Source organism: Scyliorhinus torazame, chromosome 5, assembly GCF_047496885.1.
Source record: "Scyliorhinus torazame isolate Kashiwa2021f chromosome 5, sScyTor2.1, whole genome shotgun sequence".
Classification (NCBI taxonomy): Eukaryota; Metazoa; Chordata; class Chondrichthyes; order Carcharhiniformes; family Scyliorhinidae; genus Scyliorhinus; species Scyliorhinus torazame.
Window position 1 is genome coordinate 123,315,595 of NC_092711.1, and position 25,118 is coordinate 123,340,712.

General features: G+C 45.6%; 5 non-coding genes across 5 annotated transcripts; all 5 read left to right on the forward strand.

Moving 5' to 3' along the window:
- Positions 1 to 7,633: 7,633 nt before the first annotated feature.
- On the forward strand, positions 7,634 to 7,706 carry trnav-cac (transfer RNA valine (anticodon CAC)). Its single transcript has one exon. It is a non-coding gene; the product is annotated as a tRNA-Val (tRNA).
- Positions 7,707 to 9,619: 1,913 nt separating this feature from the next.
- Positions 9,620 to 9,692, forward strand: trnav-cac (transfer RNA valine (anticodon CAC)). The gene has a single exon. It is a non-coding gene; the product is annotated as a tRNA-Val (tRNA).
- Positions 9,693 to 16,021: 6,329 nt separating this feature from the next.
- trnav-cac (transfer RNA valine (anticodon CAC)) lies at positions 16,022 to 16,094 on the forward strand. Its single transcript has one exon. It is a non-coding gene; the product is annotated as a tRNA-Val (tRNA).
- A 4,126-nt stretch (positions 16,095 to 20,220) lies between these two features.
- trnav-cac (transfer RNA valine (anticodon CAC)) lies at positions 20,221 to 20,293 on the forward strand. The gene has a single exon. It is a non-coding gene; the product is annotated as a tRNA-Val (tRNA).
- Positions 20,294 to 24,424: 4,131 nt separating this feature from the next.
- Positions 24,425 to 24,497, forward strand: trnav-cac (transfer RNA valine (anticodon CAC)). The gene has a single exon. It is a non-coding gene; the product is annotated as a tRNA-Val (tRNA).
- The last annotated feature ends 621 nt before the right edge of the window (positions 24,498 to 25,118 follow it).

Consider the following 25,118-nt stretch of genomic DNA (forward strand, 5'->3'; position numbering starts at 1 on the left):
TAACTTACTGCGGATGCTTCATTCTGAAACAAAAACAGAACATACTGGACAATCTCAGCAGGACTGACAGCCTCTGTGGAGCGAGATGGCAGCGGTCGTTCCGGGCCTGGGTGACTCTTTGTCAAAGCTGGAGAACTGGAAATGGGGTCAGATTCAGACTAATGTGGATGGGGCGGGGTTGGCGTGCCCTATTGGGCCTCGATAGAGTGGTCAGCAATAGGTGGAAAATGACGAAAATGTCTCGGACAGAAAGAAAAAGGGAATGTAAATGAGGCTAATCAAGGCTAACAAAGGTGCTGATAGTGGCGCCTCAAGAGATCAGAATGTGTTAATAGCAGAACAAAGTAAGCAGTGTGTCAGCGAACAATTGGCGACAGGGTTGCTCAAGTAGGATGGTATGGGCTGGGGGGAGGGGGGCAATGTTGAGGGTAAAACATACCAATGAAAGGAATGAAAATAACTTGATGGAAATAAACAGATGGTGGAGGTAGAAGAGAGATTACACAGTCTGATGTTGTTGAACTGAATAAAATGAAACATACAGAGAGCTGCCTGAATCAACTGGAATTAGTCAATAGAGGTAAGTGAATGTCATACCCCTAGACCAACGAGCCCCGGGAACGTAACAGAAGCACACTGTTATTGCCATCGAAAGTCGATCTAACATCTGCGGAAAATACTGGAACAACTCAGCGAGTCAGGCGGGATTTGTCGACAGGACAACAAAGCTTGTCTTTCACCATCACCTTTCATTTAAACCGGGGCGGGTGAGAAATGTCGGACGTTTTAACCAAGTCAAATCCTGGTGGGAGCAAACAGAACAACAGGAAAGCGGTCTGACAGGGTGCAAGTCAGGAGAGATTAAATGAGAAAAGGCCTAGGGTTCCCTGGCCACAGAGTGAGGTGAGCATCGAATGAGAGGATAATTACACCACAGTATGAGGCCATTCTAGCCGCTGTGTCTGTGCCAGCTCTCAACAACTACCGCCCGGATACAAAGAAGAAGTGGAAACAAGATTCAAACCCAAATCTGCGATGGAAGTACACACAGAATGGGGGCAGCATTTGCAGTGTGAGACTGTTGCACACACTATGAGTGTGCAAGCTGTATTGAGCCCAGTGGAAAGATGCGCTGCTGTTCCTCGAGTGTTTGTTGAGCTTCTTTGGAACATTTCAGGAGGCCGAGGTCCGGGAGGTCAGCGTTAAGATGCAGCTCTCCAGTCAGTTCAATTCTCCACTTTGGCTCTGTGGATTAGATGGGTCACGTCCCTGTGAAGTTAACGCAGATCATGTTAAGTTCGATCTAATTTCTACATCTTGTGGTTTTATATGTTGAAACATCTGTTTTTGAAAGAAACAGCAGTCGTCTTGTAATAAGTGGCCTGGCCTCTCAGCCTCACCATGCGAATCTGCAGCAACACAGAGAGGTTGCACATTGTACACGTCCGTTGATTGCCAGCTGTTTCTGTAGTGTAGTGGTTATCACATTCGCCTAACACGCGAAAAGTTCGAAACCGAGCAGAAACTTCTCGTACTTCCAGTTTAGTCTGTTGCTGACTATTGCCGCAATCTCGTAACTGGTCTTCATCAACGAGGAATAGCAAAATGCATGCACCCGTATGGTTGTGGTTATTTTCGAAAGCCCTGCCTTCTCAATTTAACTTCCACTTCAAGCATAACTTATCTTCAGGTCTGTAAAGTTCGATTCCTGATTGTTTTATAAGTTGAGACATCGGTTTTAAAGAAACGGCTGTCTTCTTGTAATAAGTGACATGGCCTCTCAGACGAACCATGAGAAGCTGCAGCAACACAGTGAGGTTGAACACTGCACAAGTCCATTGATTACTGCACCGCCAGCGGTTTCTGTAGTGTAGTGGTTAGCACATTCCCCTAACATGCGAAAGGTCCCCGAGGCCATACCGGTTAGAAACATCAAGTGCTTCTCATGTTGTGTGAGGAATGTTTGCACAAAGTACTTTTGTTCCCCCATCTCGTATGTTCGAGGATTATGAGGTTTAGTCTCTCATGAGCCACTAAAATAAATTCCACATTAAGTCACAAGCACTGAATTTTCGACAGGCAATGAGAAGAAAAGGACCTTCTTATTTTGGATATTCGGAGCTAGTTCATCCACAACAGAATTTCATGCATTTACAAATGCAGATAAACATACTTATTCACCATCTCAAACATGTCTAAATGAACGACAAATGCAACTTACTGCGGATGCTTCATTCTGAAACAAAAACAGAACATACTGGACAATCTCAGCAGGACTGACAGCCTCTGTGGAGCGAGATGGCAGCGGTCGTTCCGGGCCTGGGTGACTCTTTGTCAAAGCTGGAGAACTGGAAATGGGGTCAGATTCAGACTAATGTGGATGGGGCGGGGTTGGCGTGCCCGATTGGGCCTCGATAGAGTGGTCAGCAATAGGTGGAAAATGACGAAAATGTCTCGGACAGAAAGAAAAAGGGAATGTAAATGAGGCTAATCAAGGCTAACAAAGGTGCTGATAGTGGCGCCTCAAGAGATCAGAATGTGTTAATAGCAGAACAAAGTAAGCAGTGTGTCAGCGAACAATTGGCCACAGGGATCAGATTGCTCAAGTAGGATGGTATGGGCTGGGGGGAGGGGGGCAATGCTGAGGGTAAAACATACCAATGGAAGGAATGAAAATAACTTGATGGAAATAAACAGATGGTGGAGGGAGAAGAGAGATTACACAGTCTGATGTTGTTGAACTGAATAAAATGAAACATACAAAGAGCTGCCTGAATCTACTGGAATAAGTCAATAGAGGTAAGTGAATGTCCACACATAGACAAGCTTTTAGACAATGTCGCGATTGTCTCGCGAACCTATTGGTTCCCTGCTGTGTGAGCTCAACTTCTCAAAGCAAACCCAATGTGAATGAATCCCGCCGAATGAGCCGCATAGAAATGAAGAAAACATATCGCCTGACCAACAGAAAACGTTATCAAAGGGCTCGTCCGAGATTTGAACCCGGGACCTCGCGCAAGTTTCACAATCGAGACACCCAAAGCGAGAATCATACTCCTAGACCAACGAGCCGCGGAACTGGCACAGAAGCACGCTGTTATAGCCATCGAAAGTTGATCCAACATCTGCGGAAGATACTGGAACAACTCAGCGAGTCAGGCGGGATTTGTCGACAGGACAACAAAGCTCGTCTTTCACCATCACCTTTCATTAAAACCGGGACGGGTTAGAAATGTCGGACGTTTTAACCAAGTCAAATCCCGGTGGGAGCAAACAGAACAACAGGAAAGCGCTCTGACAGGGTGCAAGTCAGGAGAGATTAAATGAGAAAAGGCAGTCGTCTTGTAATAAGTGGCGTAGCCTCTCAGCCTCACCATGCGAATCTGCAGCAGCACAGTGAGGTTGCACATTGTACACGTCCGTGGATTGCCAGCTGTTTCTCTAGTGTAGTGATTATCACATTCGCCTCACCCGCGAAAGGTCCCCGGTTCGAAACCGGGCAGAAACATCTCGGGCTACCAGGTTGTTCTGTTGCTGACTTTTGCCGCAATCTCATAACTGGTCTACATCACCGAAAAATAGCAAAATGCATGCACCCGTATGGTTGTGGTTATTTTCGAAAGCCCTGCCTTCTCAATTTAACTTCCACTTCAAGCAAAACATAACTTATCTTCAGGTCTGTAAATTTCGATTCCTGATTGTTTTCTAAGTTGAGACATCGGTTTTAAAGAAACGGCTGTCTTCTTGTCATAAGTGACATGGCCTCTCAGACGAACCATGAGAAGCTGCAGCAACACAGTGAGGTTGAACATTGCATAAGTCCATTGATTACTGCACCGCCAGCGGTTTCTGTAGTGTAGTGGTTAGCACATTCCCCTAACATGCGAAAGGTCCCCGGGGCCATACCGGGTAGAAACATCAAGTGCTTCTCATGTTGTGTGAGGAATGTTTGCACAAAGTACTTTTGTTCCCCCATCTCGTATGTTCGAGGATTATGAGGTTTAGTCTCTCATGAGCCACTAAAATAAATTCCACATTAAGTCACAAGCACTGAATTATCGACAGGCAAAGAGAAGGAAAGGACCTTCCTATTTTGGATATTCGGAGCTAGTTCATCCACAACAGAATTTCATGCATTTACAAATGCAGATAAACATACTTATTCACCATCTCAAACATGTCTAAATAAACGACAAATGCAACTTACTACGGATGCTTCATTCTGAAACAAAAACAGAACATACTGGACAATCTCAGCAGGACTGACAGCCTCTGTGGAGCGAGATGGCAGCGGTCGTTCCGGGCCTGGGTGACTCTTTGTCAAAGCTGGAGAACTGGAAATGGGGTCAGATTCAGACTAATGTGGATGGGGCGGGGTTGGCGTGCCCTATTGGGCCTCGATAGAGTGGTCAGCAATAGGTGGAAAATGACGAAAATGTCTCGGACAGAAAGAAAAAGGGAATGTAAATGAGGCTAATCAAGGCTAACAAAGGTGCTGATAGTGGCGCCTCAAGAGATCAGAATGTGTTAATAGCAGAACAAAGTAAGCAGTGTGTCAGCGAACAATTGGCGACAGGGTTGCTCAAGTAGGATGGTATGGGCTGGGGGGAGGGGGGCAATGCTGAGGGTAAAACATACCAATGGAAGGAATGAAAATAACTTGATGGAAATAAACAGATGGTGGAGGTAGAAGAGAGATTACACAGTCTGATGTTGTTGAACTGAATAAAATGAAACATACAGAGAGCTGCCTGAATCAACTGGAATTAGTCAATAGAGGTAAGTGAATGTCATACCCCTAGACCAACGAGCCCCGGGAACGTAACAGAAGCACGCTGTTATTGCCATCGAAAGTCGATCTAACATCTGCGGAAAATACTGGAACAACTCAGCGAGTCAGGCGGGATTTGTCGACAGGACAACAAAGCTCGTCTTTCACCATCACCTTTCATTAAAACCGGGGAAGGTTAGAAATGTCGGACGTTTTAACCAAGCCAAATCCTGGTGGGAGCAAACAGAACAACAGGAAAGCGGTCTGACAGGGTGCAAGTCAGGAGAGATTAAATGAGAAAAGGCCTAGGGTTCCCTGGCCACAGAGTGAGGTGAGCATCGAATGAGAGAATAATTACACCACAGTATGAGGCCATTCTAGCCGCTGTGTCTGTGCCAGCTCTCAACAACTACCGCCCGGATACAAAGAAGAAGTGGAAACAAGATTCAAACCAAATCTGCGATGGAAGTACACACAGAATGGGGGCAGCATTTACAGTGTGAGACTGTTGCACACACTATGAGTGTGCAAGCTGTATTGAGCCCAGTGGAAAGATGCGCTGCTGTTCCTCGAGTGTTTGTTGAGCTTCTTTGGAACATTTCAGGAGGCCGAGGTCCGGGAGGTCAGCGTTAAGATGCAGCTCTCCAGTCAGTTCAATTCTCCACTTTGGCTCTGTGGATTAGATGGGTCACGTCCCTGTGAAGTTAACGCAGATCATGTTAAGTTCGATCTAATTTCTACATCTTGTGGTTTTATATGTTGAAACATCTGCTTTTGAAAGAAACAGCAGTCGTCTTGTAATAAGTGGCCTGGCCTCTCAGCCTCACCATGCGAATCTGCAGCAACACAGTGAGGTTGCACATTGTACACGTCCGTTGATTTCCAGCTGTTTCTATAGTGTAGTGGTTATCACATTCGCCTAACACGCGAAAAGTTCGAAACCGAGCAGAAACTTCTCGTACTTCCAGTTTAGTCTGTTGCTGACTATTGCCGCAATCTCGTAACTGGTCTTCATCAACGAGGAATAGCAAAATGCATGCACCCGTATGGTTGTGGTTATTTTCGAAAGCCCTGCCTTCTCAATTTAACTTCCACTTCAAGCATAACTTATCTTCAGGTCTGTAAAGTTCGATTCCTGATTGTTTTATAAGTTGAGACATCGGTTTTAAAGAAACGGCTGTCTTCTTGTAATAAGTGACATGGCCTCTCAGACGAACCATGAGAATCTGCAGCAACACAGTGAGGTTGAACACTGCACAAGTCCATTGATTACTGCACCGCCAGCGGTTTCTGTAGTGTAGTGCTGAGCACATTCCCCTAACATGCGAAAGGTCCCCGAGGCCATACCGGGTAGAAACATCAAGTGCTTCTCATGTTGTGTGAGGAATGTTTGCACAAAGTACTTTTGTTCCCCCATCTCGTATGTTCGAGGATTATGAGGTTTAGTCTCTCATGAGCCACTAAAATAAATTCCACATTAAGTCACAAGCACTGAATTTTCGACAGGCAATGAGAAGAAAAGGACCTTCTTATTTTGGATATTCGGAGCTAGTTCATCCACAACAGAATTTCATGCATTTACAAATGCAGATAAACATACTTATTCACCATCTCAAACATGTCTAAATGAACGACAAATGCAACTTACTGCGGATGCTTCATTCTGAAACAAAAACAGAACATACTGGACAATCTCAGCAGGACTGACAGCCTCTGTGGAGCGAGATGGCAGCGGTCGTTCCGGGCCTGGGTGACTCTTTGTCAAAGCTGGAGAACTGGAAATGGGGTCAGATTCAGACTAATGTGGATGGGGCGGGGTTGGCGTGCCCGATTGGGCCTCGATAGAGTGGTCAGCAATAGGTGGAAAATGACGAAAATGTCTCGGACAGAAAGAAAAAGGGAATGTAAATGAGGCTAATCAAGGCTAACAAAGGTGCTGATAGTGGCGCCTCAAGAGATCAGAATGTGTTAATAGCAGAACAAAGTAAGCAGTGTGTCAGCGAACAATTGGCCACAGGGATCAGATTGCTCAAGTAGGATGGTATGGGCTGGGGGGAGGGGGGCAATGCTGAGGGTAAAACATACTAATGGAAGGAATGAAAATAACTTGATGGAAATAAACAGATGATGGAGGGAGAAGAGAGATTACACAGTCTGATGTTGTTGAACTGAATAAAATGAAACATACAGAGAGCTGCCTGAATCTACTGGAATAAGTCAATAGAGGTAAGTGAATGTCCACACATAGACAAGCTTTTAGACAATGTCGCGATTGTCACGCGAACCTATTGGTTCCCTGCTGTGTGAGCTCAGCTTCTCAAAGCAAACCCAATGTGAATGAATCCCGCCGAATGAGCCGCATAGAAATGAAGAAAACATATCGCCTGACCAACAGAAAACGTTATCAAAGGGCTCGTCCGGGATTTGAACCCGGGACCTCCCGCAAGTTTCGCAATTGAGACACCCAAAGCGAGAATCATACTCCTAGACCAACGAGCCGCGAAACTGGCACAGAAGCACGCTGTTATAGCCATCGAAAGTTGATCCAACATCTGCGGAAGATACTGGAACAACTCAGCGAGTCAGGCGGGATTTGTCGACAGGACAACAAAGCTCGTCTTTCACCATCACCTTTCATTAAAACCGGGACGGGTTAGAAATGTCGGACGTTTTAACCAAGTCAAATCCCGGTGGGAGCAAACAGAACAACAGGAAAGCGCTCTGACAGGGTGCAAGTCAGGAGAGATTAAATGAGAAAAGGCAGTCGTCTTGTAATAAGTGGCCTAGCCTCTCAGCCTCACCATGCGAATCTGCAGCAGCACAGTGAGGTTGCACATTGTACACGTCCGTGGATTGCCAGCTGTTTCTGTAGTGTAGTGGTTATCACATTCGCCTCACACGCGAAATGTCCCCGGTTCGAAACCGGGCAGAAACATCACGGGCTACCAGGTTGTTCTGTTGCTGACTTTTGCCGCAATCTCATAACTGGTCTTCATCACCGAAAAATAGCAAAATGCATGCACCCGTATGGTTGTGGTTATTTTCGAAAGCCCTGCCTTCTCAATTTAACTTCCACTTCAAGCAAAACATAACTTATCTTCAGGTCTGTAAATTTCGATTCCTGATTGTTTTCTAAGTTGAGACATCGGTTTTAAAGAAACGGCTGTCTTCTTGTCATAAGTGACATGGCCTCTCAGACGAACCATGAGAAGCTGCAGCAACACAGTGAGGTTGAACATTGCATAAGTCCATTGATTACTGCACCGCCAGCGGTTTCTGTAGTGTAGTGGTTAGCACATTCCCCTAACATGCGAAAGGTCCCCGGGGCCATACCGGGTAGAAACATCAAGTGCTTCTCATGTTGTGTGAGGAATGTTTGCACAAAGTACTTTTGTTCCCCCATCTCGTATGTTCGAGGATTATGAGGTTTAGTCTCTCATGAGCCACTAAAATAAATTCCACATTAAGTCACAAGCACTGAATTATCGACAGGCAAAGAGAAGGAAAGGACCTTCCTATTTTGGATATTCGGAGCTAGTTCATCCACAACAGAATTTCATGCATTTACAAATGCAGATAAACATACTTATTCACCATCTCAAACATGTCTAAATAAACGACAAAAGTAACTTACTGCGGATGCTTCATTCTGAAACAAAAACAGAACATACTGGACAATCTCAGCAGGACTGACAGCCTCTGTGGAGCGAGATGGCAGCGGTCGTTCCGGGCCTGGGTGACTCTTTGTCAAAGCTGGAGAACTGGAAATGGGGTCAGATTCAGACTAATGTGGATGGGGCGGGGTTGGCGTGCCCTATTGGGCCTCGATAGAGTGGTCAGCAATAGGTGGAAAATGACGAAAATGTCTCGGACAGAAAGAAAAAGGGAATGTAAATGAGGCTAATCAAGGCTAACAAAGGTGCTGATAGTGGCGCCTCAAGAGATCAGAATGTGTTAATAGCAGAACAAAGTAAGCAGTGTGTCAGCGAACAATTGGCCACAGGGATCAGATTGCTCAAGTAGGATGGTATGGGCTGGGGGGAGGGGGGCAATGCTGAGGGTAAAACATACCAATGGAAGGAATGAAAATAACTTGATGGAAATAAACAGATGGTGGAGGGAGAAGAGAGATTACACAGTCTGATGTTGTTGAACTGAATAAAATGAAACATACAGAGAGCTGCCTGAATCTACTGGAATAAGTCAATAGAGGTAAGTGAATGTCCACACATAGACAAGCTTTTAGACAATGTCGCGATTGTCTCGCGAACCTATTGGTTCCCTGCTGTATGAGCTCAGCTTCTCAAAGCAAACCCAATGTGAATGAATCCCGCCGAATGAGCCGCATAGAAATGAAATAAACATATCGCCTGACCAACAGAAAACGTTATCAAAGGGCTCGCCCGGGATTTGAACCCGGGACCTCCCGCAAGTTTCGCAATCGAGACACCCAAAGCGAGAATCATACTCCTAGACCAACGAGCCGCGAAACTGGCACAGAAGCACGCTGTTATAGCCATCGAAAGTTGATCCAACATCTGCGGAAGATACTGGAACAACTCAGCGAGTCAGGCGGGATTTGTCGACAGGACAACAAAGCTCGTCTTTCACCATCACCTTTCATTAAAACCGGGACGGGTTAGAAATGTCGGACGTTTTAACCAAGTCAAATCCCGGTGGGAGCAAACAGAACAACAGGAAAGCGCTCTGACAGGGTGCAAGTCAGGAGAGATTAAATGAGAAAAGGCAGTCGTCTTGTAATAAGTGGCCTAGCCTCTCAGCCTCACCATGCGAATCTGCAGCAGCACAGTGAGGTTGCACATTGTACACGTCCGTGGATTGCCAGCTGTTTCTGTAGTGTAGTGGTTATCACATTCGCCTCACACGCGAAAGGTCCCCGGTTCGAAACCGGGCAGAAACATCTCGTAGTACCAGGTTAGTCTGTTGCTGACTACAGCCGCAATCTCATAACTGGTCTTCATCACCGAGGAATAGCAAAATGCATGCACCCGTATGGTTGTGGTTATTTGCGAAAGCCCTGCCTTCTCAATTTAACTTCCACTTCAAGCAAAACATAACTTATCTTCAGGTCTGTAAATTTCGATTCCTGATTGTTTTCTAAGTTGAGACATCGGTTTTAAAGAAACGGCTGTCTTCTTGTCATAAGTGACATGGCCTCTCAGACGAACCATGAGAAGCTGCAGCAACACAGTGAGGTTGAACATTGCATAAGTGCATTGATTACTGCACCGCCAGCGGTTTCTGTAGTGTAGTGGTTAGCACATTCCCCTAACATGCGAAAGGTCCCCGGGGCCATACCGGGTAGAAACATCAAGTGCTTCTCATGTTGTGTGAGGAATGTTTGCACAAAGTACTTTTGTTCCCCCATCTCGTATGTTCGAGGATTATGAGGTTTAGTCTCTCATGAGCCACTAAAATAAATTCCACATTAAGCCACAAGCACTGAATTTTCGACAGGCAATGAGAAGAAAAGGACCTTACTATTTTGGATATTCGGAGCTAGTTCATCCACAACAGAATTTCATGCATTTACAAATGCAGATAAACATACTTATTCACCATCTCAAACATGTCTAAATAAACGACAAATGCAACTTACTGCGGATGCTTCATTCTGAAACAAAAACAGAACATACTGGACAATCTCAGCAGGACTGACAGCCTCTGTGGAGCGAGATGGCAGCGGTCGTTCCGGGCCTGGGTGACTCTTTGTCAAAGCTGGAGAACTGGAAATGGGGTCAGATTCAGACTAATGTGGATGGGGCGGGGTTGGCGTGCCCTATTGGGCCTCGATAGAGTGGTCAGCAATAGGTGGAAAATGACGAAAATGTCTCGGACAGAAAGAAAAAGGGAATGTAAATGAGGCTAATCAAGGCTAACAAAGGTGCTGATAGTGGCGCCTCAAGAGATCAGAATGTGTTAATAGCAGAACAAAGTAAGCAGTGTGTCAGCGAACAATTGGCGACAGGGTTGCTCAAGTAGGATGGTATGGGCTGGGGGGAGGGGGGCAATGCTGAGGGTAAAACATACCAATGGAAGGAATGAAAATAACTTGATGGAAATAAACAGATGGTGGAGGTAGAAGAGAGATTACACAGTCTGATGTTGTTGAACTGAATAAAATGAAACATACAGAGAGCTGCCTGAATCAACTGGAATTAGTCAATAGAGGTAAGTGAATGTCATACCCCTAGACCAACGAGCCCCGGGAACGTAACAGAAGCACGCTGTTATTGCCATCGAAAGTCGATCTAACATCTGCGGAAAATACTGGAACAACTCAGCGAGTCAGGCGGGATTTGTCGACAGGACAACAAAGCTCGTCTTTCACCATCACCTTTCATTAAAACCGGGGAAGGTTAGAAATGTCGGACGTTTTAACCAAGCCAAATCCTGGTGGGAGCAAACAGAACAACAGGAAAGCGCTCTGACAGGGTGCAAGTCAGGAGAGATTAAATGAGAAAAGGCCTAGGGTTCCCTGGCCACAGAGTGAGGTGAGCATCGAATGAGAGAATAATTACACCACAGTATGAGGCCATTCTAGCCGCTGTGTCTGTGCCAGCTCTCAACAACTACCGCCCGGATACAAAGAAGAAGTGGAAACAAGATTCAAACCCAAATCTGCGATGGAAGTACACACAGAATGGGGGCTGCATTTACAGTGTGAGACTGTTGCACACACTATGAGTGTGCAAGCTGTATTGAGCCCAGTGGAAAGATGCGCTGCTGTTCCTCGAGTGTTTGTTGAGCTTCTTTGGAACATTTCAGGAGGCCGAGGTCCGGGAGGTCAGCGTTAAGATGCAGCTCTCCAGTCAGTTCAATTCTCCACTTTGGCTCTGTGGATTAGATGGGTCACGTCCCTGTGAAGTTAACGCAGATCATGTTAAGTTCGATCTAATTTCTACATCTTGTGGTTTTATATGTTGAAACATCTGCTTTGAAAGAAACAGCAGTCGTCTTGTAATAAGTGGCCTGGCCTCTCAGCCTCACCATGCGAATCTGCAGCAACACAGTGAGGTTGCACATTGTACACGTCCGTTGATTTCCATCTGTTTCTATAGTGTAGTGGTTATCACATTCGCCTAACACGGGAAAAGTTCGAAACCGAGCAGAAAGTTCTCTTACTTCCAGTTTAGTCTGTTGCTGACTATTGCCGCAATCTCGTAACTGGTCTTCATCAACGAGGAATAGCAAAATGCATGCACCCGTATGGTTGTGGTTATTTTCGAAAGCCCTGCCTTCTCAATTTAACTTCCACTTCAAGCATAACTTATCTTCAGGTCTGTAAAGTTCGATTCCTGATTGTTTTATAAGTTGAGACATCGGTTTTAAAGAAACGGCTGTCTTCTTGTCATAAGTGACATGGCCTCTCAGACGAACCATGAGAATCTGCAGCAACACAGTGAGGTTGAACATTGCACAAGTCCATTGATTACTGCACCGCCAGCGGTTTCTGTAGTGTAGTGGTTAGCACATTCCCCTAACATGGGAAAGGTCCCCGAGGCCATACCGGGTAGAAACATCAAGTGCTTCTCAGTTGTGTGAGGAATGTTTGCACAAAGTACTTTTGTTCCCCCATCTCGTATGTTCGAGGATTATGAGGTTTAGTCTCTTATGAGCCACTAAAATAAATTCCACATTAAGTCACAAGCACTGAATTATCGACAGGCAATGAGAAGAAAAGGACCTTCTTATTTTGGACATTCGGAGCTAGTTCATCCACAACAGAATTTCATGCATTTACAAATGCAGATTAACATACTTATTCACCATCTCAAACATGTCTAAATAAACGACAAATGCAACTTACTGCGGATGCTTCATTCTGAAACAAAAACAGAACATACTGCACAATCTCAGCAGGACTGACAGCCTCTGTGGAGCGAGATGGCAGCGGTCGTTCCGGGCCTGGGTGACTCTTTGTCAAAGCTGGAGAACTGGAAATGGGGTCAGATTCAGACTAATGTGGATGGGGCGGGGTTGGCGTGCCCTATTGGGCCTCGATAGAGTGGTCAGCAATAGGTGGAAAATGACGAAAATGTCTCGGACAGAAAGAAAAAGGGAATGTAAATGAGGCTAATCAAGGCTAACAAAGGTGCTGATAGTGGCGCCTCAAGAGATCAGAATGTGTTAATAGCAGAACAAAGTAAGCAGTGTGTCAGCGAACAATTGGCGACAGGGTTGCTCAAGTAGGATGGTATGGGCTGGGGGGCAATGCTGAGGGTAAAACATACCAATGAAAGGAATGAAAATAACTTGATGGAAATAAACAGATGGTGGAGGTAGAAGAGAGATTACACAGTCTGATGTTGTTGAACTGAATAAAATGAAACATACAGAGAGCTGCCTGAATCAACAGGAATTAGTCAATAGAGGTAAGTGAATGTCATATCCCTAGACCAACGAGCCCCGGGAACGTAACAGAAGCACGCTGTTATTGCCATCGAAAGTCGATCTAACATCTGCGGAAAATACTGGAACAACTCAGCGAGTCAGGCGGGATTTGTCGACAGGACAACAAAGCTCGTCTTTCACCATCACCTTTCATTTAAACCGGGGCGGGTTAGAAATGTCGGACGTTTTAACCAAGTCAAATCCTGGTGGGAGCAAACAGAACAACAGGAAAGCGCTCTGACAGGGTGCAAGTCAGGAGAGATTAAATGAGAAAAGGCCTAGGGTTCCCTGGCCACAGAGTGAGGTGAGCATCGAATGAGAGAATAATTACACCACAGTATGAGGCCATTCCAGCCGCTGTGTCTGTGCCAGCTCTCAACAACTACCGCCCGGATACAAAGAAGAAGTGGAAACAAGATTCAAACCCAAATCTGCGATGGAAGTACACACAGAGTGGGGCAGCATTTACAGTGTCAGACTGTTGCACACACTATGAGTGTGCAAGCTGTATTGAGCCCAGTGGAAAGATGCGCTGCTGTTCCTCGAGTGTTTGTTGAGCTTCTTTGGAACATTTCAGGAGGCCGAGGTCCGGGAGGTCAGCGTTAAGATGCAGCTCTCCAGTCAGTTCAATTCTCCACTTTGGCTCTGTGGATTAGATGGGTCACGTCCCTGTGAAGTTAACGCAGATCATGTTAAGTTCGATCTAATTTCTACATCTTGTGGTTTTATATGTTGAAACATCTGTTTTTGAAAGAAACAGCAGTCGTCTTGTAATAAGTGGCCTGGCCTCTCAGCCTCACCATGCGAATCTGCAGCAACACAGAGAGGTTGCACATTGTACACGTCCGTTGATTGCCAGCTGTTTCTGTAGTGTAGTGGTTATCACATTCGCCTAACACGCGCAAAGTTCGAAACCGAGCAGAAACTTCTCGTACTTCCAGTTTAGTCTGTTGCTGACTATTGCCGCAATCTCGTAACTGGTCTTCATCAACGAGGAATAGCAAAATGCATGCACCCGTATGGTTGTGGTTATTTTCGAAAGCCCTGCCTTCTCAATTTAACTTCCACTTCAAGCATAACCTATCTTCAGGTCTGTAAAGTTCGATTCCTGATTGTTTTATAAGTTGAGACATCGGTTTTAAAGAAACGGCTGTCTTCTTGTAATAAGTGACATGGCCTCTCAGACGAACCATGAGAATCTGCAGCAACACAGTGAGGTTGAACACTGCACAAGTCCATTGATTACTGCACCGCCAGCGGTTTCTGTAGTGTAGTGGTTAGCACATTCCCCTAACATGCGAAAGGTCCCCGAGGCCATACCGGGTAGAAACATCAAGTGCTTCTCATGTTGTGTGAGGAATGTTTGCACAAAGTACTTTTGTTCCCCCATCTCGTATGTTCGAGGATTATGAGGTTTAGTCTCTCATGAGCCACTAAAATAAATTCCACATTAAGTCACAAGCACTGAATTTTCGACAGGCAATGAGAAGAAAAGGACCTTCTTATTTTGGATATTCGGAGCTAGTTCATCCACAACAGAATTTCATGCATTTACAAATGCAGATAAACATACTTATTCACCATCTCAAACATGTCTAAATGAACGACAAATGCAACTTACTGCGGATGCTTCATTCTGAAACAAAAACAGAACATACTGGACAATCTCAGCAGGACTGACAGCCTCTGTGGAGCGAGATGGCAGCGGTCGTTCCGGGCCTGGGTGACTCTTTGTCAAAGCTGGAGAACTGGAAATGGGGTCAGATTCAGACTAATGTGGATGGGGCGGGGTTGGCGTGCCCGATTGGGCCTCGATAGAGTGGTCAGCAATAGGTGGAAAATGACGAAAATGTCTCGGACAGAAAGAAAAAGGGAATGTAAATGAGGCTAATCAAGGCTAACAAAGGTGCTGATAGTGGCGCCTCAAGAGATCAGAATGTGTTAATAGCAGAACAAAGTAAGCAGTGTGTCAGCGAACAATTGGCCACAGGGATCAGATTGCTCAAGTAGGATGGTATGGGCTGGGGGGAGGGGGGCAATGCTGAGGGTAAAACATACCAATGGAAGGAATGCAAATAACTTGATGGAAATAAACAGATGGTGGAGGGAGAAGAGAGATTACACAGTCTGATGTTGTTGAACTGAATAAAATGAAACATACAGAGAGCTGCCTGAATCTACTGGAATAAGTCAATAGAGGTAAGTGAATGTCCACACATAGACAAGCTTTTAGACAATGTCGCGATTGTCTCGCGAACCTATTGGTTCCCTGCTGTGTGAGCTCAGCTTCTCAAAGCAAACCCAATGTGAATGAATCCCGCCGAATGAGCCGCATAGAAATGAAGAAAACATATCGCCTGACCAACAGAAAACGTTATCAAAGGGCTCGTCCGGGATTTGAACCCGGGACCTCCCGCAAGTTTCGCAATCGAGACACCCAAAGCGAGAATCATACTCCTAGACCAACGAGCCGCGGAACTGGCACAGAAGCACGCTGTTATAGCCATCGAAAGTTGATCCAACATCTGCGGAAGATACTGGAACAACTCAGCGAGTCAGGCGGGATTTGTCGACAGGACAACAAAGCTCGTCTTTCACCATCACCTTTCATGAAAACCGGGACGGGTTAGAAATGTCGGACGTTTTAACCAAGTCAAATCCCGGTGGGAGCAAACAGAACAACAGGAAAGCGCTCTGACAGGGTGCAAGTCAGGAGAGATTAAATGAGAAAAGGCAGTCGTCTTGTAATAAGTGGCCTAGCCTCTCAGCCTCACCATGCGAATCTGCAGCAGCACAGTGAGGTTGCACATTGTACACGTCCGTGGATTGCCAGCTGTTTCTGTAGTGTAGTGGTTATCACATTCGCCTCACACGCGAAAGGTCCCCGGTTCGAAACCGGGCAGAAACATCTCGTACTACCAGGTTAGTCTGTTGCTGACTACAGCCGCAATCTCATAACTGGTCTTCATCACCGAGGAATAGCAAAATGCATGCACCCGTATGGTTGTGGTTATTTTCGAAAGCCCTGCCTTCTCAATTTAACTTCCACTTCAAGCAAAACATAACTTATCTTCAGTTCTGTAAATTTCGATTCCTGATTGTTTTCTAAGTTGAGACATCGGTTTTAAAGAAACGGCTGTCTTCTTGTCATAAGTGACATGGCCTCTCAGACGAACCATGAGAAGCTGCAGCAACACAGTGAGGTTGAACATTGCATAAGTCCATTGATTACTGCACCGCCAGCGGTTTCTGTAGTGTAGTGGTTAGCACATTCCCCTAACATGCGAAAGGTCCCCGGGGCCATACCGGGTAGAAACATCAAGTGCTTCTCATGTTGTGTGAGGAATGTTTGCACAAAGTACTTTTGTTCCCCCATCTCGTATGTTCGAGGATTATGAGGTTTAGTCTCTCATGAGCCACTAAAATAAATTCCACATTAAGTCACAAGCACTGAATTATCGACAGGCAAAGAGAAGAAAAGGACCTTCCTATTTTGGATATTCGGAGCTAGTTCATCCACAACAGAATTTCATGCATTTACAAATGCAGATAAACATACTTATTCACCATCTCAAACATGTCTAAATAAACGACAAATGCAACTTACTGCGGATGCTTCATTCTGAAACAAAAACAGAACATACTGGACACTCTCAGCAGGACTGACAGCCTCTGTGGAGCGAGATGGCAGCGGTCGTTCCGGGCCTGGGTGACTCTTTGTCAAAGCTGGAGAACTGGAAATGGGGTCAGATTCAGACTAATGTGGATGGGGCGGGGTTGGCGTGCCCTATTGGGCCTCGATAGAGTGGTCAGCAATAGGTGGAAAATGACGAAAATGTCTCGGACAGAAAGAAAAAGGGAATGTAAATGAGGCTAATCAAGGCTAACAAAGGTGCTGATAGTGGCGCCTCAAGAGATCAGAATGTGTTAATAGCAGAACAAAGTAAGCAGTGTGTCAGCGAACAATTGGCGACAGGGTTGCTCAAGTAGGATGGTATGGGCTGGGGGGAGGGGGGCAATGCTGAGGGTAAAACATACCAATGGAAGGAATGAAAATAACTTGATGGAAATAAACAGATGGTGGAGGTAGAAGAGAGATTACACAGTCTGATGTTGTTGAACTGAATAAAATGAAACATACAGAGAGCTGCCTGAATCAACTGGAATTAGTCAATAGAGGTAAGTGAATGTCATACCCCTAGACCAACGAGCCCCGGGAACGTAACAGAAGCACGCTGTTATTGCCATCGAAAGTCGATCTAACATCTGCGGAAAATACTGGAACAACTCAGCGAGTCAGGCGGGATTTGTCGACAGGACAACAAAGCTCGTCTTTCACCATCACCTTTCATTTAAACCGGGGCGGGTTAGAAATGTCGGACGTTTTAAACAAGTCAAATCCTGGTGGGAGCAAACAGAACAACAGGAAAGCGCTCTGAAAGGGTGCAAGTCAGGAGAGATTAAATGAGAAAAGGCCTAGGGTTCCCTGGCCACAGAGTGAGGTGAGCATCGAATTAGAGGATAATTACACCACAGTATGAGGCCATTCTAGCCGCTGTGTCTGTGCCAGCTCTCAACAACTACCGCCCGGATACAAAGAAGAAGTGGAAACAAGATTCAAACCCAAATCTGCGATGGAAGTACACACAGAATGGGGGCAGCATTTGCAGTGTGAGACTGTTGCACACACTATGAGTGTGCAAGCTGTATTGAGCCCAGTGGAAAGATGCGCTGCTGTTCCTCGAGTGTTTGTTGAGCTTCTTTGGAACATTTCAGGAGGCCGAGGTCCGGGAGGTCAGCGTTAAGATGCAGCTCTCCAGTCAGTTCAATTCTCCACTTTGGCTCTGTGGATTAGATGGGTCACGTCCCTGTGAAGTTAACGCAGATCATGTTAAGTTCGATCTAATTTCTACATCTTGTGGTTTTATATGTTGAAACATCTGTTTTTGAAAGAAACAGCAGTCGTCTTGTAATAAGTGGCCTGGCCTCTCAGCCTCACCATGCGAATCTGCAGCAACACAGTGAGGTTGCACATTGTACACGTCCGTTGATTGCCAGCTGTTTCTGTAGTGTAGTGGTTATCACATTCGCCGAACACGCGAAAAGTTCGAAACCGAGCAGAAACTTCTCGTACTTCCAGTTTAGTCTGTTGCTGACTATTGCCGCAATCTCGTAACTGGTCTTCATCAACGAGGAATAGCAAAATGCATGCACCCGTATGGTTGTGGTTATTTTCGAAAGCCCTGCCTTCTCAATTTAACTTCCACTTCAAGCATAACTTATCTTCAGGTCTGTAAATTTCGATTCCTGATTGTTTTCTAAGTTGAGACATCGGTTTTAAAGAAACGGCTGTCTTCTTGTCATAAGTGACATGGCCTCTCAGACGAACCATGAGAAGCTGCAGCAACACAGTGAGGTTGAACATTGCATAAGTCCATTGATTACTGCACCGCCAGCGGTTTCTGTAGTGTAGTGGTTAGCACATTCCCCTAACATGCGAAAGGTCCCCGAGGCCATACCGGGTAGAAACATCAAGTGCTTCTCATGTTGTGTGAGGAATGTTTGCACAAAGTACTTTTGTTCCCCCATCTCGTATGTTCGAGGATTATGAGGTTTAGTCTCTCATGAGCCACTAAAATAAATTCCACATTAAGTCACAAGCACTGAATTTTCGACAGGCAATGAGAAGAAAAGGACCTTCTTATTTTGGATATTCGGAGCTAGTTCATCCACAACAGAATTTCATGCATTTACAAATGCAGATAAACATACTTATTCACCATCTCAAACATGTCTAAATGAACGACAAATGCAACTTACTGCGGATGCTTCATTCTGAAACAAAAACAGAACATACTGGACAATCTCAGCAGGACTGACAGCCTCTGTGGAGCGAGATGGCAGCGGTCGTTCCGGGCCTGGGTGACTCTTTGTCAAAGCTGGAGAACTGGAAATGGGGTCAGATTCAGACTAATGTGGATGGGGCGGGGTTGGCGTGCCCGATTGGGCCTCGATAGAGTGGTCAGCAATAGGTGGAAAATGACGAAAATGTCTCGGACAGAAAGAAAAAGGGAATGTAAATGAGGCTAATCAAGGCTAACAAAGGTGCTGATAGTGGCGCCTCAAGAGATCAGAATGTGTTAATAGCAGAACAAAGTAAGCAGTGTGTCAGCGAACAATTGGCCACAGGGATCAGATTGCTCAAGTAGGATGGTATGGGCTGGGGGGAGGGGGGCAATGCTGAGGGTAAAACATACCAATGGAAGGAATGAAAATAACTTGATGGAAATAAACAGATGGTGGAGGGAGAAGAGAGATTACACAGTCTGATGTTGTTGAACTGAATAAAATGAAACATACAGAGAGCTGCCTGAATCTACTGGAATAAGTCAATAGAGGTAAGTGAATGTCCACACATAGACAAGCTTTTAGACAATGTCGCGATTGTCTCGCGAACCGATTGGTTCCCTGCTGTGTGAGCTCAGCTTCTCAAAGCAAACCCAATGTGAATGAATCCCGCCGAATGAGCCGCATAGAAATGAAGAAAACATATCGCCTGACCAACAGAAAACGTTATCAAAGGGCTCGTCCGGGATTTGAACCCGGGACCTCCCGCAAGTTTCGCAATCGAGACACCCAAAGCGAGAATCATACTCCTAGACCAACGAGCCGCGGAACTGGTACAGAAGCACGCTGTTATAGCCATCGAAAGTTGATCCAACATCTGCGGAAGATACTGGAACAACTCAGCGAGTCAGGCGGGATTTGTCGACAGGACAACAAAGCTCGTCTTTCACCATCACCTTTCATTAAAACCGGGACGGGTTAGAAATGTCGGACGTTTTAACCAAGTCAAATCCCGGTGGGAGCAAACAGAACAACAGGAAAGCGCTCTGACAGGGTGCAAGTCAGGAGAGATTAAATGAGAAAAGGCAGTCGTCTTGTAATAAGTGGCCTAGCCTCTCAGCCTCACCATGCGAATCTGCAGCAGCACAGTGAGGTTGCACATTGTACACGTCCGTGGATTGCCAGCTGTTTCTGTAGTGTAGTGGTTATCACATTCGCCTCACACGCGAAAGGTCTCCGGTTCGAAACCGGGCAGAAACATCTCGTACTACCAGTTTAGTCTGTTGCTGACGATTGCCGCAATCTCATAACTGGTCTTCATCACCGAGGAATAGCAAAATGCATGCACCCGTATGGTTGTGGTTATTTTCGAAAGCCCTGCCTTCTCGATTTAACTTCCACTTCAAGCAAAACATAACTTATCTTCAGGTCTGCAAATTTCGATTCCTGATTGTTTTCTAAGTTGAGACATCGGTTTTAAAGAAACGGCTGTCTTCTTGTCATAAGTGACATGGCCTCTCAGACGAACCATGAGAAGCTGCAGCAACACAGTGAGGTTGAACATTGCATAAGTCCATTGATTACTGCACCGCCAGCGGTTTCTGTAGTTTAGTGGTTAGCACATTCCCCTAACATGCGAAAGGTCCGCGGGGCCATACCGGGTAGAAACATCAAGTGCTTCTCATGTTGTGTGAGGAATGTTTGCACAAAGTACTTTTGTTCCCCCATCTCGTATGTTCGAGGATTATGAGGTTTAGCCTCTCATGAGCCACTAAAATAAATTCCACATTAAGTCACAAGCACTGAATTATCGACAGGCAAAGAGAAGAAAAGGACCTTCCTATTTTGGATATTCGGAGCTAGTTCATCCACAACAGAATTTCATGCATTTACAAATGCAGATAAACATACTTATTCACCATCTCAAACATGTCTAAATAAACGACAAATGCAACTTACTGCGGATGCTTCATTCTGAAACAAAAACAGAACATACTGGACACTCTCAGCAGGACTGACAGCCTCTGTGGAGCGAGATGGCAGCGGTCGTTCCGGGCCTGGGTGACTCTTTGTCAAAGCTGGAGAACTGGAAATGGGGTCAGATTCAGACTAATGTGGATGGGGCGGGGTTGGCGTGCCCTATTGGGCCTCGATAGAGTGGTCAGCAATAGGTGGAAAATGACGAAAATGTCTCGGACAGAAAGAAAAAGGGAATGTAAATGAGGCTAATCAAGGCTAACAAAGGTGCTGATAGTGGCGCCTCAAGAGATCAGAATGTGTTAATAGCAGAACAAAGTAAGCAGTGTGTCAGCGAACAATTGGCGACAGGGTTGCTCAAGTAGGATGGTATGGGCTGGGGGGAGGGGGGCAATGCTGAGGGTAAAACATACCAATGGAAGGAATGAAAATAACTTGATGGAAATAAACAGATGGTGGAGGTAGAAGAGAGATTACACAGTCTGATGTTGTTGAACTGAATAAAATGAAACATACAGAGAGCTGCCTGAATCAACTGGAATTAGTCAAGAGAGGTAAGTGAATGTCATACCCCTAGACCAACGAGCCCCGGGAACGTAACAGAAGCACGCTGTTATTGCCATCGAAAGTCGATCTAACATCTGCGGAAAATACTGGAACAACTCAGCGAGTCAGGCGGGATTTGTCGACAGGACAACAAAGCTCGTCTTTCACCATCACCTTTCATTTAAACCGGGGCGGGTTAGAAATGTCGGACGTTTTAACCAAGTCAAATCCTGGTGGGAGCAAACAGAACAACAGGAAAGCGCTCTGACAGGGTGCAAGTCAGGAGAGATTAAATGAGAAAAGGCCTAGGGTTCCCTGGCCACAGAGTGAGGTGAGCATCGAATGAGAGGATAATTACACCACAGTATGAGGCCATTCTAGCCGCTGTGTCTGTGCCAGCTCTCAACAACTACCGCCCGGATACAAAGAAGAAGTGGAAACAAGATTCAAACCCAAATCTGCGATGGAAGTACACACAGAATGGGGGCAGCATTTGCAGTGTGAGACTGTTGCACACACTATGAGTGTGCAAGCTGTATTGAGCCCAGTGGAAAGATGCGCTGCTGTTCCTCGAGTGTTTGTTGAGCTTCTTTGGAACATTTCAGGAGGCCGAGGTCCGGGAGGTCAGCGTTAAGATGCAGCTCTCCAGTCAGTTCAATTCTCCACTTTGGCTCTGTGGATTAGATGGGTCACGTCCCTGTGAAGTTAACGCAGATCATGTTAAGTTCGATCTAATTTCTACATCTTGTGGTTTTATATGTTGAAACATCTGTTTTTGAAAGAAACAGCAGTCGTCTTGTAATAAGTGGCTTGGCCTCTCAGCCTCACCATGCGAATCTGCAGCAACACAGTGAGGTTGCACATTGTACACGTCCGTTGATTGCCAGCTGTTTCTGTAGTGTAGTGGTTATCACATTCGCCTAACACGCGAAAAGTTCGAAACCGAGCAGAAACTTCTCGTACTTCCAGTTTAGTCTGTTGCTGACTATTGCCGCAATCTCATAACTGGTCTTCATCACCGAAGAATAGCAAAATGCATGCACCCGTATGGTTGTGGTTATTTTCGAAAGCCCTGCCTTCTCAATTTAACTTCCACTTCAAGCAAAACATAACTTATCTTCAAGTCTGTAAATTTCGATTCCTGATTGTTTTCTAAGTTGAGACATCGGTTTTAAAGAAACGGCTGTCTTCTTGTCATAAGTGACATGGCCTCTCAGACGAACCATGAGAAGCTGCAGCAACACAGTGAGGTTGAACATTGCATAAGTCCATTGATTACTGCACCGCCAGCGGTTTCTGTAGTGTAGTGGTTAGCACATTCCCCTAACATGCGAAAGGTCCCCGGAGCCATACCGGGTAGAAACATCAAGTGCTTCTCATGTTGTGTGAGGAATGTTTGCTCAAAGTACTTTTGTTCCCCCATCTCGTATGTTCGAGGATTATGAGGATTAGTCTCTCATGAGCCACTAAAATAAATTCCACATTAAGTCACAAGCACTGAATTTTCGACAGGCAATGAGAAGAAAAGGACCTTCTTATTTTGCATATTCGGAGCTAGTTCATCCACAACAGAATTTCATGCATTTACAAATGCAGATAAACATACTTATTCACCATCTCAAACATGTCTAAATGAACGACAAATGCAACTTACTGCGGATGCTTCATTCTGAAACAAAAACAGAACATACTGGACAATCTCAGCAGGACTGACAGCCTCTGTGGAGCGAGATGGCAGCGGTCGTTCCGGGCCTGGGTGACTCTTTGTCAAAGCTGGAGAACTGGAAATGGGGTCAGATTCAGACTAATGTGGATGGGGCGGGGTTGGCGTGCCCGATTGGGCCTCGATAGAGTGGTCAGCAATAGGTGGAAAATGACGAAAATGTCTCGGACAGAAAGAAAAAGGGAATGTAAATGAGGCTAATCAAGGCTAACAAAGGTGCTGATAGTGGCGCCTCAAGAGATCAGAATGTGTTAATAGCAGAACAAAGTAAGCAGTGTGTCAGCGAACAATTGGCCACAGGGATCAGATTGCTCAAGTAGGATGGTATGGGCTGGGGGGAGGGGGGCAATGCTGAGGGTAAAACATACCAATGGAAGGAATGAAAATAACTTGATGGAAATAAACAGATGGTGGAGGGAGAAGAGAGATTACACAGTCTGATGTTGTTGAACTGAATAAAATGAAACATACAGAGAGCTGCCTGAATCTACTGGAATAAGTCAATAGAGGTAAGTGAATGTCCACACATAGACAAGCTTTTCGACAATGTCGCGATTGTCTCGCGAACCGATTGGTTCCCTGCTGTGTGAGCTCAGCTTCTCAAAGCAAACCCAATGTGAATGAATCCCGCCGAATGAGCCGCATAGAAATGAAGAAAACATATCGCCTGACCAACAGAAAACGTTATCAAAGGGCTCGTCCGGGATTTGAACCCGGGACCTCCCGCAAGTTTCGCAATCGAGACACCCAAAGCGAGAATCATACTCCTAGACCAACGAGCCGCGGAACTGGCACAGAAGCACGCTGTTATAGCCATCGAAAGTTGATCCAACATCTGCGGCAGATACTGGAACAACTCAGCGAGTCAGGCGGGATTTGTCGACAGGACAACAAAGCTCGTCTTTCACCATCACCTTTCATTAAAACCGGGACGGGTTAGAAATGTCGGACGTTTTAACCAAGTCAAATCCCGGTGGGAGCAAACAGAACAACAGGAAAGCGCTCTGACAGGGTGCAAGTCAGGAGAGATTAAATGAGAAAAGGCAGTCGTCTTGTAATAAGTGGCCTAGCCTCTCAGCCTCACCATGCGAATCTGCAGCAGCACAGTGAGGTTGCACATTGTACACGTCCGTGGATTGCCAGCTGTTTCTGTAGTGTAGTGGTTATCACATTCGCCTCACACGCGAAAGGTCCCCGGTTCGAAACCGGGCAGAAACATCTCGTACTACCAAGTTAGTCTGTTGCTGACTATTGCCGCAATCTAATAACTGGTCTTCATCACCGAGGAATAGCAAAATGCATGCACCCGTATGGTTGTGGTTATTTTCGAAAGCCCTGCCTTCTCAATTTAACTTCCACTTCAAGCAAAACATAACTCATCTTCAGGTCTGTAAATTTAGATTCCTGATTGTTTTCTAAGTTGAGACATCGGTTTTAAAGAAACGGCTGTCTTCTTGTCATAAGTGACATGGCCTCTCAGACGAACCATGAGAAGCTGCAGCAACACAGTGAGGTTGAACATTGCATAAGTCCATTGATTACTGCACCGCCAGCGGTTTCTGTAGTGTAGTGGTTAGCACATTCCCCTAACATGCGAAAGGTCCCCGGGGCCATACCGGGTAGAAACATCAAGTGCTTCTCATGTTGTGTGAGGAATGTTTGCACAAAGTACTTTTGTTCCCCCATCTCGTATGTTCGAGGATTATGAGTTTTAGTCTCTCATGAGCCACTAAAATAAATTCCACATTAAGTCACAAGCACTGAATTATCGACAGGCAAAGAGAAGAAAAGGACCTTCCTATTTTGGATATTCGGAGCTAGTTCATCCACAACAGAATT